The 14,185-nt window shown below is 48.4% G+C and overlaps 1 protein-coding gene across 6 annotated transcripts in view; it reads left to right on the forward strand.

Annotated features, from left to right (window-relative positions):
• The window catches only part of LOC135908638 (uncharacterized), a 639,285-nt gene that overhangs the window by 269,964 nt on the left and 355,136 nt on the right, over nt 1-14,185 (forward strand). The gene's annotated exons all lie outside the window — the stretch shown is intronic.

Here is a 14,185-nt window from a genome sequence, read left to right on the forward strand (position 1 = left end):
AGCTAGATGGCAATAGGAGTTTACCTCAGACCTGGAACCTCTTTAGACACTTAATAGACTCCACACAGTCTAAGACTACACAAAGACACAACCTGACCAAACTCATACATACTTCCGATACACCTCCATTGGAACTCCTTCAAGAACTTCGAAATCTGTACTTCCCCACACACCCTCCTTTAACACACCCCGACTATGCAGGCCCCCCTAACGACTTCATCGACCAACCCATTACAGAAGCAGAAGTTCAGGCTGAACTCCAGAAACTTAACACGTGCTCAACCCCCGGTCCGGACGGGGTAAATAACAAGGCACTCCGGAATCTCGACGCCGAATCCATTACGGCCCTTACCGAATACTTTAACGGGTGCTGGCAAAAGGGCACCCTCCCATCGCAATGGAAAGAGGCCAAAGTCGTCTTCATACCTAAACCCGGGAAACCTCTGCTCACCTCTAACCTCAGACCCATCTCTTTGACATCTTCGGTGGGCAAATTGATGGAACACGTACTCCAGACCAGGCTCTGCCGTTACCTAGAAAGCAATGATCTGATGCCCACCTGCATGTTTGGATTTCGTCCTGGACTTTCCACACAGGACGTCTTCCTACAGCTAAAACATCACATTCTAGGCTCTCAAACCAACGACACCAAAGCTATTCTAGGTGTGGATCTTACTAAGGCATTTGACAACGTTACACACTCAGCTATCCTACAAAGCCTTACAACCTTGGGAGTCGGAGCCAGGATGTACAACTACATCCGAGACTTCCTCAGCCACCGCACAGCCACACTTACTTTCGGTGACCACAGCCTCCCAGGTATCACAATCGGGGCACGAGGCACGCCCCAGGGAGCCGTCCTTTCCCCTATATTATTCAATATAGCACTCCTTCACCTACCTCAACAACTAGCTGAAATCCCCGACATCCATTTTAGCCTCTACGCCGACGACATCACTGTCTGGACAAACCGAGGCAGTAACGCCGAAATAGAACAACACCTACAATTGGCACTAACCACCATCGACACATATGTACGAGAGCGTGGCCTGACCTGCTCCCCCTCAAAATCGGAGCTCTTTCTATACCGCCACAAGCAACACGATTCAGTCGTTCCTCCCATCACCCTTACGCTAGGTACTCACCCCATCCCACCAGTATCAAAAATCCGAGTGCTAGGGCTAGTTATCCACTCTCATGGCGCGCACGGAGAAGTCATAAAAACTCTCCAAACACACGCTCAACAGACCACCCGACTCATTCGCCGCATAGCGAACCGCCGGGCTGGCTTACGCGAGGAAAACACGCTTCGCCTCACCCAGGCTTACATAATAAGCCGCACCGCATATGCTCTTCCTTACCTACCCCTTCGACAGAAGGAGAGAGATCGAGTAAACGCGCTCCTACGGAGTTGCACGAAAGCAGCTCTACGCCTTCCTCCCAGCACATCCAATGACCGACTCCTCAAACTCGGTGTCCACAACACCTTTGAGGAACTCAGAGAAGCTACCTTTACGGCACAAATATCCCGTCTGTCTAACTCAGAGCCTGGCCGCACTCTGTTATCCCAATTAAACCTAACCCCTATTACACACCCTACCGAGAGCGTCCCCCTTTCTCCTATCCTCCGCTCTAACCTCAACATACTCCCTGTCCCCAAGAACATGAACCCTGAGCGAGACGGGAACCGCCGAAGAGCAAGGGCTCGGGCCCTCCACAAACAGTATGGCGAGGACCATGAGGTGGTCTACGTGGACGCAGCGGAATATACGTCAGGCTCCCGTATGGCCCTGGCGGTAGCCGACAATCGAGCAAAGCTTCTAACCTCCATTTCAATCATCACCAATTCCACCACAGAGGCAGAAGAGGCAGCCATCGCGCTTGCTCTCATCTCTTCATCTGCCACCAAAATTATCACTGACTCCAAATCCGCCATTCTCAACTATGCCAATGGCTACATATCCCGCACCGCTGCGCGCTTACTACGCTCCTGGCAGCCCCGGCGCCGCATAACGCTAATCTAGACGCCAGCACATGCTGGCCTCCCCGGCAACGAGGAGGCTCACTCCTTCGCCCGAGGTCTCACATTCCGGGCAGTGGGAGCCGAGCCCCCTCTACGGGCCGGGGAGTGCCTGCTCTCCTTCCGTGATATTCTCTCGTACTACCGGGACAAACGAAGGGAATACACACCCCCAGCCCCATCCCTCACCATAGAGCAGGCCGCACACTGGCGTCGACTACAAACTCGGACTGCTCCATACCCCATACTACTACATGCCAGATACCCAGACCAATTCCCCCCAACATGCAAACTTTGCGACAAACCAGGAGACTTCCTGCACACCCTCCTCACGTGCCCCACCTTCCCTCATCCCCCATCACCTGCCGTGGCGGTGTCTTACTGGGAGACTCTTCTGACCTGCACTTCCGCTCAAGACCAGTGCCGGATCATCTCCAGTGCAATAAGAAGGATTGCGCTTCAAGGACTCTCCTTTGCTTTGTAAGGGTGCCCCCTCATAGTAGGGGAGCACTCAAGTGCCATGTAGGGGGCTTCGCCCCCACCATTCATATCATTGGCAATAAATGTTTCTACCACCACCACCCCCCTCCTCACTCCCTACCCACGGCGGACCTTGTCCCCTTCGCAGGTGGCTTTCAGGATACAGCGGCCCAGAATAGAACGTTCTGTCGGTTTCGCTCGGCCTTTGTCTTTCAAGAGCCGCGGAGGCCTGCCGGATGGCACAGTTTTGAATTTCGGGGTCGTAGCATTCCGCCGCAGCCGCGAGACGCGGCGGAATCGTTGTACTTGTCGAAGCTTCGTCGTGGAACTTGGTGCAATCGCATAGGATGTGCGTCAGGGTGGCCCTCTCCCGCTGGCACACGCGGCACACATCACTCAAATCTACTTTTGGGTACATATGATTCATTAACACTGGGGTGGATAAGGAACCATTTTGTAATTGTCTGAACAGCACCGCCTCCGCTCGGCTCAGCCCCGGGTGCGGGGGTGGGAAAGTCCTTCGAGCCAGGCGGTGGAACTGGGTAAGTTCGTTGAACGTCGTCATGCGGTCCTTGGCACTACACCACGTTGGACGGTCGGTTGCAGCGGCGCAGTTGGTTAGCGCTCGCGCCACTGCGTGTGCCGTCTCGTTGTGGTTATCGTGCTTCTCCGACGCATCGTTGCCCGCGTGCGCTGGGAACCACTTGATTTTAACATATCTATTCTCTCGTTGCAAATCTGCCGAGCGCAGAACGCGCACAGCCTCACCACACACTCTGCCCTTGGCATAATTCCGCACTGCACTTCGCGAATCACAGAACACCGTTTGGCACTCGTGGTCGGCAATGGCCTCCCCCTCCGCCTGACACGCCAAGGAAGTGCCGGAACACACGTTCCTTTGCTGAGTGCCAGTCCCCTGTTGAGTAGTAGCTTGCACTTCTGTCAAGCAAAGAGAAACTTTCGGTGTATTTAGTGCAAAGTGTGTAATTGGAGGGCAGTATATAATAAATTCAATGCAGTTAGCATGTTACATACCATGAAATAGGGTCAAGGCGTTCACAGCGAAGCGCCGCCATGTACATTTCAATGCGTGCCGCCCACGGCCTGTGCGCACTAACGCGGTGACGTTACGGCCACGGGCAGCTCGATCTACCGGAGAAGAGGGGACGGCAACTGTGCACATTTCGTGATGACGGCTGTTAGATACGGGACAATTTCCTGAGCCTACTTCGAGTTCCCCAGATCACATCGAATCGCACCATGCACAGCTAATTAAGGAGCGCAGAAACACGAATGCCACATTCCTGAGGCACGGCACGAGCAAACAAGTTGGCGGACCCCACTATGTGTGCAGCCGGTGGAGCTATTCACTGCTTGGCTCTTCCCGAAACTGAGCATGTGTTGGTGGGCTAGTTGGTTAAGCATGATTACAAAAACGGCGCCGAATGTTCCGCCTACGTGCTCTCTCGTGTTTCCCTTCTTCGTGTTTTGTTTTATTCGGCGCCGTTTTCGTAATCTTCCCGAAAGTGAAGCGAGAGCCTGGCACTGTGGCGGGTAAAGTGGGTCCTGAAGCAAGACAGCTGTAATGCGCCGTGAAAACCGGGCGGCATAGCACCCATCCATCTTTTGTGACGGCGCATTGCAAGTCAGCAAGGCAAGACCGCAGGGAGAAGCCCTCGGACAAACAGCAAGCAGCGACTCTCTTCGCCGGGTGTGACTTCATCGCACGGGCGCCTATCATTGGCCGAAAATGACGACAACCGAGCAGGCTCGCCGATTGGCCGAAAATGGCGTCACCTGAGCGGGCTCTCCCATTGGCCGAACGTGACGGGTCTTCGAGACACCGAAGGGCTTAAAAGACGCAGACCGGGAGCAGCAGAAAAGCATTCCTAGAGCATTCCTGGTATCATCTCTTTCGAACTTCTTGCCGCGGGCCGCAGCATCCGAGTTGCTGCTGGCCCGAAATGACTTTAAGACTGTTAATTGACGCTCACTGTAAATAATGCAAATAAACTCCTAAGTTCTTCATCTCAAAGTCCTCCTCAACCCCTACGCGGCTTATTTCTAGATTGGCTTGTATCCGCTCATGATAAAAGCACGTTCCAGAAAGCCACTTTAGCAGTCACCACGGCACATATAAATTACTGCGTTAACGTTTATGGACACGCTCCAATAGCAGCTTTTGTTGGCGATGTCCGCCGCTGTCTGTAGCAGCTATCGTCTATTGTAAGAGAAATAAATTATATGTTCCAGCCAGAATCGAATCTGGGTAGTCCGCTTGCGGGTGCAGTACCTTACAATTCGTTCACGCAAGCGCTTACAACTCGTTTCAAAGGGAAGCCCTTTAGAATCGTCTTCTTGCACGAATATCACGTGTGCAGGTACGTAGTTGCTTGCACAAGTTGAAGTTCCAAATGTCAAACTATGTCAACTGCGCTTAACTGCACGCACTGACTGCGTGAGGCCCTGCTAGCGCAGGCGCTTTCATATCCTCAATAGCACTGCGCAGACTGCCAAGACCCTTCGATGCAGGTGATGACGCCTCCTCGCAAAGGGCGGAGCTGCTGATGAAGAAGCGAAGAGTACTGCCACGCGCACAGGTGCAGGCAGGCAACCTCTAAAATCAACAGACCCCCTTGCAGAGAACAGCTCGAGCCACAGCTCGCCGTCGACGCCGGGTGAACTGTGCGGTTCGGGTTCGAGAAAACGACGCCAAAAGACTCTTGCATATCATTTTTGATGAACTTTTCCATAGCAGAAAGCACATCTTACTGTATTTCAGTAAATCTGTGCCCGTTAAAGCAGTGTCTGTCATACTCAGTATTTCCACCAAGTGTCTTGTAGTTACCAAAACACTGTGGCTCACTTTCGACAGTGATGCTAGTGGAAAGACTGGCGCTGCTGAAGGTGGCACTGTTGCTCAATATACTCAACAGCCCGGTCCGACCCAACTGGGTACCCACTGACTGTGACCACGAGGTTGCACCGGAACGTTCAGATCACACTTCACCGCAGACTGGTTCCAGTGGTGCAGGAAGTGTGCACTATCACACTGCATGTCCTGGGCGACGTATTTTTCCCATAACAAAAGATATCTGACTGTATCACGATACATGTGTGCACGTTACACCACTTCCGTGATCGCTACTTGCAGTAGGCATCCTCAAACAATTTACGAAGAGCTACGAGGAGGCAGCTCCGGTAGCTTGCGTTGTGACTATGCTGCGTGTTTCGCCCAGGTTTGGTATTTTTTATCTGTGTAAGCATTTCTATGACTACCCAACGAGAAAACCCGTCCGTCTGTCCCTTCGTCGGTCGATGACGTAAAACGATCGCTTTCAAAATAGGGTCCGCAGCAGCGAGCGAATCGACCTTCGTGCTGCCTCTCGCTTCAACGCCAACTAAGCGGCGAAAACGCAGCGCACACGAAGCTATCAGCACTCGGTGCACTGTGCCCCCATCGCAGATCGCTTTCAAGATAGGACCCGCGCGGCCGCGCCATACACAGCCGCCGCCGGAGTGCGGTTGATCAAGGTTGATAATGGTTCGATGCAAATGGATAAGGCGCCCAAGAGCGACAACGGCTTATAAATTTCGGGCCGTCGCCAGTGCACTTGGGGTGCCACATCCAGTAGTCTGCTTGCGTTATTAATGCACGTTGCGCCGCCGTACGCAGCAGTTCGTGCCGCCTCAGTGCTGTCGTTTATAGTGTCGGGTCAAGTTTCGTAACACTGATAATGACAACGGGATGTTTGGAGATGAGCAAGTGGCAAAAGAGTTATGCATACTTATACGACTCCCAGAGGCATTTCTGCGTGATTTTTTTAAAAGTTATGCCACTTAATGTTAGGGCAGGCCGATGAGGACAAGAGTGCCCACGTTGTTGAGATTATGGCCATCAGGAGTTTAAGGTAATATCCTGGTTGAGAAGTTGCAGATAAAAAAAAGCTTGTGCTCGTAGATTGAGTGACGTGACTGCTGAATTGTTGTATGCGTTCGAAAGGAACTTTTCATCGCGCTGCCTGTGCAACCTAATTGGATTCAGTAGGCCAATCGCTTAGATTCTCCGTGCGTGGATGAAGCCTTCATAATCACTTCGCGCGCGTGACAGCAACCTATGAAAGGAGGTGAGTGGTTGTAATGTGAAGCAGGAAAGAAGGACCTATGAAGAAGGCCAGGAAGAAAACAAGAGTTGCTGCCCCGGCTGATAGCTATCGTGGAAACAAAAGGAACGTCCGCGTCAAAGCCTGGAAGCCTAATGAAGGAAGGAGGCATTGTTTACAGCCACGCTAGACATTGTATCGAGACCGATGCGCGCGTGTTGATGATCGCTCGGGCGCCGTCCGTAGCAGAAGCCGCAACCGAGGCGTACGATCTCTTTTGTCTCGACTCATTCAAGTCCCTGTCTGGGTGGCAGCACTTTCAGTCGCACACTTTAATGGCTGGCTTCTCAAGTGCTTGTTAGAAACCTGGTGGGACACTGCAGTTCCTCTTCTCTATAATGTACTTCTAATAAAATTCAATAAATATCCCAGTTGAATTCTAGGGTTGTACGTACCAAAACCACGATCTCATTACGGTCGCGATGTTTCAACGAGCGGGCCACGGAGCATAACCTTAATGCACGCGAATGACTGGTGGCTTTCCCGGTCAACATTGCAAGCTGTGCGGCTGCAAACCAAGATTTCATGATGCTAAGTTTCTGAACAAAGCAAGAGATAGAATCGAGCAAGAATTGTAGAAGCCTAGTTTATTACAAGATGGCGGACAGCTGCCTGAGTATGCCATATACTTTATTGAATGATGCTGAGATCGAGGTTCTTGACGGTTTGATATAGGTCATAACTGTTTCACCCCTGCGAGACAGTAACCACAGACACAGTTAGCGCGGGCGCGCGCGTTTGTGTGTGTGTGTGTGTGTGTGTGTGTGTGTGTGTGTGTGTGTGTGTGTGTGTGTGTGTGTGTGCGCATTTCTTCATTATTTCTTTATGTTTTGCCCTTTCTCTCTCTCACATATCGCATCCCATTGCCCCTCCCCCAGTACAGGGTAACCTACCGGAGACGATCTCTAGTTAACCACCCTGTCTTTCCTTTGCCTTTCTCTCTCTCTCTCTCTGTAGATTTTTTTCTTGGCATTTACATCACAGACACCTTCTCAAACTAAGTGTGTGGATTCCTGTGTTTGGTGCGCGTATTCCTTGTTTCGATTATATTCTTTTTTTCTGCATAGTGAATTTGCCTTAGCCTTAAGCTTTGAGACTCGTGACGATAGTAAATCAAAGTTCGATGAACATATCTTCGTCTGAAATATTAATTCATAAATTAAGCTATATAATGAAAAACGAAGAGATATTTAATTGGATCAGGGCCTATCTTTCTAATCGCTGTCAATATGTGGCACGTAATCGGTTTTCCTCCAGAGGTGCGGCAACTGATCGTGACATTCCCCAGGGGTCGGTGCTCGGGCCTTTGCTTTTTGTGGTATTCAAAAATGATATTGTTAAAGACAATTCTGCAAATATCAGGTTCTACGCTGATGATTGCGTTTTGCATGAAACAGTAAGCTCTGTAAATGATCAAACGGAGTTAAACGTGGATTTTGCGAAGATCATCTTGTGGTGTAAGCAGTAGCGAATGCCCATCAATTCTGAAAAAGAAAACTGTTTTCAATAATACGGAACACGGCGCCGCTGCAGCTCAATTTATAGAGCATCGCACGCGTATGCGAAGACGTGGAATCGTTCCCCACTTGCGGCAAGTTGTTTTTTCATCCACTTTCTGTTCCATTAATTTATATTTTCTTTATTGCAATTAGTAAGCACAAGTAATCTCCCCTGTGTTGGTTATGCATACTTTATGAAAAGAGCGCTACGAAGACGCGGACGAAAGAACAACATGTACGACAGACAAGGCGCTTGAACTTGTAAAGACAGGAAAGAGCCCGATGTAGAAGAAATCTGAAGCAGCAGAAGCTTGATGTGGGCTAGTTGGTGTGAACTTGTAAAGACAGGAAAGAGCCTAATGTAGAAGAAATCTGATGAACTTGTAAAGACAGGAAAGAGCCCAATGTAGAAGAAATCTGAAGAAACACCAACTCGCCCACATCAAGCTTCTGCCCCCCTGTGTTGTCCTTGGTGCCTTGGTTTGTTGCCTTCTTATGATATGATTAATAAAAATCGGGTCCCTCGGTTAACCCCCTTTCTTCTCGTTCATTACATAACGAGGGTCTCGAATCCGGCAACAATGATGCCTTCAGGTAGCATGAGTGGGTTTTTGACCAGTCACATTCACCCAGAAAGATGACGTACTCCTGACGCCTGCGGAAGAAATGATGCTCCACATCCGCCGCCAAAGTTTGTGAGTGGTGGCGCTAGCTAACACTTCCAGGGTTTCTTCCCAGAAAGAGATGGGAAGACGGCGCCGCGGTAGCTCAATTGGTAGAGCATAGCCCGCGTAATGGAAGACGTGGGACGGTTCCCCACTTGCGGCAAGTTTTTGTTTAATCCACTTTCAATTCCATTAATTTATAGTTTCTTTATTTCAGTTATTGAGTTCAAGTAATGGCGGACAGGCCGCCATTGGAATCGGAACCTGGCAACGTTTAACGTTAGAACGTTATCTAGTGAGACGCGTCTAGCAGTGTTATTGGAGGATATAAAGGGTAGTAAATGGGATATAATAGGGCTCAGTGAGGTTAGGAGGACCAAAAAAGCATATACAGTGCTAAAGAGCGGGCACGTACTGTGCTACCGGGGTTTAGCGGAGAGACGAGAACTAGGAGTCGGATTCCTGATTGATAAGGAAATAACTGGTAACATACAGGAATTCCATAGCATTAACGAGAGGGTGGCAGGTCTTGTTGTGAAACTTAATAAGAGGTACAAATTGAAGGTGGTACAAGTCTATGCCCCTACATGCAGTCATGATAACCAGGAAGTCAAAAGCTTTTATGAAGACGTGGAATCGGCGATGGGTAAAGTCAAAACAAAATACACTATACTGATGGGCGACTTCAATGCCAGGGTAGGCAAGAAGCAGGCTGGAGACAAGTCAGTGGCGGAATATGGCATTGGCTCTAGGAATAGCAGAGGAGGAGGAGGGGGGGAAAGAGATAAGAAGAAGGCAGGGAGGTTAACCAGAATCACGTCCGGTTGGCTACCCTGCACAGGGGGAATGGGAAAGGGGGAAACAAAGATAACAGGGAGAGAGAGGAGGGAAGGAAATCGCAGTGAGTTCGATGACGTGTGTGGCCTTACAGAAATTGCATTGGTAGTCACAAATGGTCGCACAAGCCCGTTGTAGCAGAGGAGAGTTATTAGTAGAGTTTGCAGAACAGAATAATATGCGGATAATGAATACCTTTTTCCGCAAGCGGGTTAGCCGAAAGTGGACGTGGAGGAGCCCGAATGGTGAGACTAGAAATGAAATCGAATTCATACTCTCCGTGAACCCTGGCATCATACAAGATGTAGACGTGCTCGGCAAGGTACGCTGCAGTGACCATAGGATGGTAAGAACTCGAATTAGGCTAGACTTGAGGAGGGAAGGGAAGAAACTTGTGCACAAGAAGCCAATCAATGAGTTAGCGGTAAAAGGGAAACTAGAGGAATTCCGGATCAAGCTACAGAACAGGTATTCGGCTTTCACTCAGGAAGAGGACCTTAGTGTTGAAGCAATGAACGACAATATCATGGGCATCATTAAGGAGTGCGCAATAGAAGTCGGTGGTAACGCCGTTAGACAGGACACCAGTAAGCTATCGCAGGAGACGAAAGATCTGATCAAGAAACGCCAATGTATGAAAGCCTCTAACCCTACAGCTAGAATAGAACTAGCAGAACTTTCTAAGTTAATCAACAAGCGTAAGACAGCCGACATCAGGAACTACAGTATGGATAGATTTGAACAGGCTCTCAGGAACGGAGGAAGCCTAAAAACAGTGAAGAAGAAAATAGGAATAGGCAAGAATCAGATGTATGTATTAAGAGACAAAGCTAGCAATATCATTACTAATATGAATGAGATAGCTCAAGTTGCTGAGGAGTTCTGTAGATATTTATACAGTACCAGTGGCACCCACGACGATAATGGAAGAGAGAACAGAGAAGAGGAATTCGAAATCCATAATAAATAAGGAATCCATAAGAAAGGGGACGCCAAAGACATGAAAAATGATAGACCGATCAGCTTACTGTCCGTTGCCTACAAAGTATTTACTAAGGTAATCGCAAATAGAACCAGGAACACCTTAGACTTCAGTCAACCAAAGGACCAGGCAGGATTCCGTAAAGGCTACTCAACAATAGACCATATTCACACTATCAATCAAGTGATAGAGAAATGTGCAGAATATAACCAACCCTTATATATCGCTTTCATTGATTACAAGAAAGCGTTTGATTCTGTCGAAACCTCAGCAGTCATGGAGGCATTACGGAATCAGGGTGTAGACGAGCCATATGTAAAAATACTGGAAGATATTTATAGCGGCTCCACAGCCACCGTAGCACTCCATAAAGAAAGCAACAAAATCCCAATAAAGAAAGGCGTCAGACAGGGAGATACGATCTCTCCAATGCTATCCACAGCATGTTTACAGGAGGTATTCAGAGACCTGGAGTGGGAAGAATTGGGGATGAAAGTTGATGGAGAATACCTTAGCAACTTGTGATTTGCTGATAATATTGCCTTGCTTAGTAACTCAGGAGACCAATTGCAATGCATGCTCACTGACCTGGAGAGGCAAAGCAGAAGGGTGGGTCTAAAAATTCACCTGCAGAAAACTAATCTTTAATAGTCTCGGAAGAGAACAGCAGTTTAGGATAGGTAGCGAGGCACTGGAATTTGTAAGGGAATACATCTGCTTACGACCGGAAGTGACTGCGGAACCTGATCATAAGACTGAAATAATCGGAAGAATAAGAATGGGCTGGGGTGCGTTTGGCAGGCATTATCAAATCATGAACAGCAGGTTGCCACTATCCCTCAAAAGGAAAGTGTATAACAGCTGTGTGTTACCAGTACTCACATATGGAGCAGAATCCTGGAGGCTTACGAAAAGGGTTCTGCTGAAACTGAGGACGACGCAACGGCGTATGGAAAGAAGAATGATGGGTATAACGTTAAGGGATAAGAAAAGAGCAGATTGGGTGAGGCAACAAACGCGGGTAAATGACATCTTAGTTGAAATCAAGAAAAAGAAGTGGGCATGGGCCGGGCATGTAATGAGGAGGGAAGATAACCGATGGTCATTAAGGGTTACGGACTGGATTCCAAGGGAAGGGAAGCGTAGCATGGGGCGGCAGAAAGTTAGGTGGGCGGATGACATTATGACCTTTGCAGGGACAACATGGCCACGATTAGTACATGACCGGGGTAGTTGGAGAAGTATGGGAGAGGCCTTTGCCCTGCAGTGCGCGTAACTAGGCTGATGATGATGATGATGAATATCCCCTATGTTGTCCTTGGTCTCTTTGTTTGTCGGCTTCTTAGATATGTTTTCATGAGAAGCACTCGTAATAAGAAATCCCTATTTTTTACCTAATGTACTGTTGATGGAGTTGTTTCCGAGGTTGAGCACTATAAATATTTAGGATTACTGATTACTAACGAACTCTCTTGGAATACACACATGGATAATGTTGTAGCCAATGTTTTAATGAAGTTTTTTTTAAGGCGGGCACTAAAGTAACCTACCCCTCAAGTGCGTATTCTTGCCTACAAATGAATTATCCGTCCTTTGGTAGAGTACGCCGTGATAACATGGGACCCCTTCACTAAACCGAACATTCAAAAATAAGACACAATACAGAAAAAGGCTCTAAAATTCATTTACTTTTCATATGGTGACAGCTCTATTAGCGAATTAATAAAAAAGATAATTTCAAACCAATTACTAAAGAAAGCCTGTTTGTAGGCTTAACTCCTTTTATCAATTGGTAAATGGTCATTACATAATTAACGCATCACATATCGACTTCATCTGCAGTTTACGCAACTAGATACCGACACTCGCAATTGATTACGCTTTCAAGGGAAATAGTCAATTACTTTAAATATTCTTTGTTTCCTCGTAAAATAAACGATTGGAGTAACCCCTCTAACGAAGCTGTAACCCAAAAACCTTTGGTATCCTTTGAAGACTATTTAATTTGTAGTCTTCTGTATCCTGGTAATACAATGACTGTTATTAGTCTTTTTTTTCTTTCTTGCCCAAATGTAAGTTTCCTATAAAAATGTACTACTCTGCTGTGATCTAACTTAGACCGCAGTATTTATAAATAACAAAATAATAATAATAATAATTTCTGTTGGTGTGGATTTAGGACAATATGTTCTTATGCATGTGAACCATCTTGACGGGACGGCACAACAGAAAAGAAGGCGAACGCAGGCGCAACTAACAACTGATCTTATTGAAGCCAAACCCACATGTGTATATATCCACAAGTTTCTCAGGCGCCGTTGCAAGGAAAAATGGGATTCGTCGAACAGGAAGTTGTAAAACCAGGCGTGAAAGGAGTTTCATTTCTGCATTGTACAGAACAATCGATGTTTCACTTGCACTATCCTGACCGGCTTTTCTGATAAAAAATGACTGTAGCGTTTCACGAGCGGTTTTTTAGCTTGTTCTTGCCTCCTATTTTCACGCTACGGAAACGTGGTTCACGTGAGGAACAGCCGTTGCAATGGTGAGCAAAATGTGTATTCTCCTATTAGCTAGATCTCTTCCGCGCTCCCTGAGTCGATCATTGACGCATCTGGCCGATGTATACTTTCCACAGGATAGGGGGATCTCGTACACGAAGTTATTGGCACGCTAGACTAGTCGTTTTTCATGGTACTTTTTACAGCCCATATTGATGCGACGGCTTCGCTGAGCAAGCTTCTTGGGGGCTGAAAAAACCATCGGACACGTTAAACCGAGTGGCCACTTTTTTCAGGCAGTGAGTCACTTTATGCACGTACGGAACCACTTCCGGCCTCTGCGTGCCAACCACGGTTTTTTTTAATGCGAGGATAAATGCCTCAGGGCACACAAGGGTATGGGATGGGGGTGAATAAGGATGATTAAATGAATGAAAATAGATTTGCTGACCTAATGAAGTCCAAGAGGGATCGATAATGCGGTTCCTGCGTCCAAGCAGTGTAATGGCTCTGATTATGCGGCGAGAGTCCCGCTGCTGCGAGGTGCCGGAGCCTCGTCGGTTTCAGTGCAGGGCAAACCCACAGCAGGTGGTAGATGTCGGCTTCAACATTTCGCGACTTGCAGAGTGGACACTCAGGACGAGGATATAGCGGGCGAAAGTGCGGCCACTTCGTAGTCACGGCAGGAGTGAGGGCTACCCCGACCCGGACCCTCCTAAGCGCAACCTCCTCTGCACGGGTAAGACCGCGGGGGAGGTTTACCGCACACGGAGGTATGAGAGCATGTGTGCGGCGCCGGAGGTGCTCCTTTCTTGTTAAAAGGAGGGTGGCATCATCTAGGTGAAATAGTTGAGGCAGCGACGATGGAGAAGTCGCTAGATGGATCGCAGAATCCGCACAGCTTTGGAATCTTAGAAGGTCGCGTGGGATCCACTCGACAGATATTGACTGCGGGATGCGTGCCGCCAGAAGATGGATCTGTCGGCACATGTCAGGGCTGCGACTGACGCGTCGCAGAAGCCGCGTCGCCTGTAGAGC

The sequence above is a fragment of the Dermacentor albipictus genome, chromosome 4 (assembly GCF_038994185.2).
Source record: "Dermacentor albipictus isolate Rhodes 1998 colony chromosome 4, USDA_Dalb.pri_finalv2, whole genome shotgun sequence".
Taxonomy (NCBI): domain Eukaryota; kingdom Metazoa; phylum Arthropoda; class Arachnida; order Ixodida; family Ixodidae; genus Dermacentor; species Dermacentor albipictus.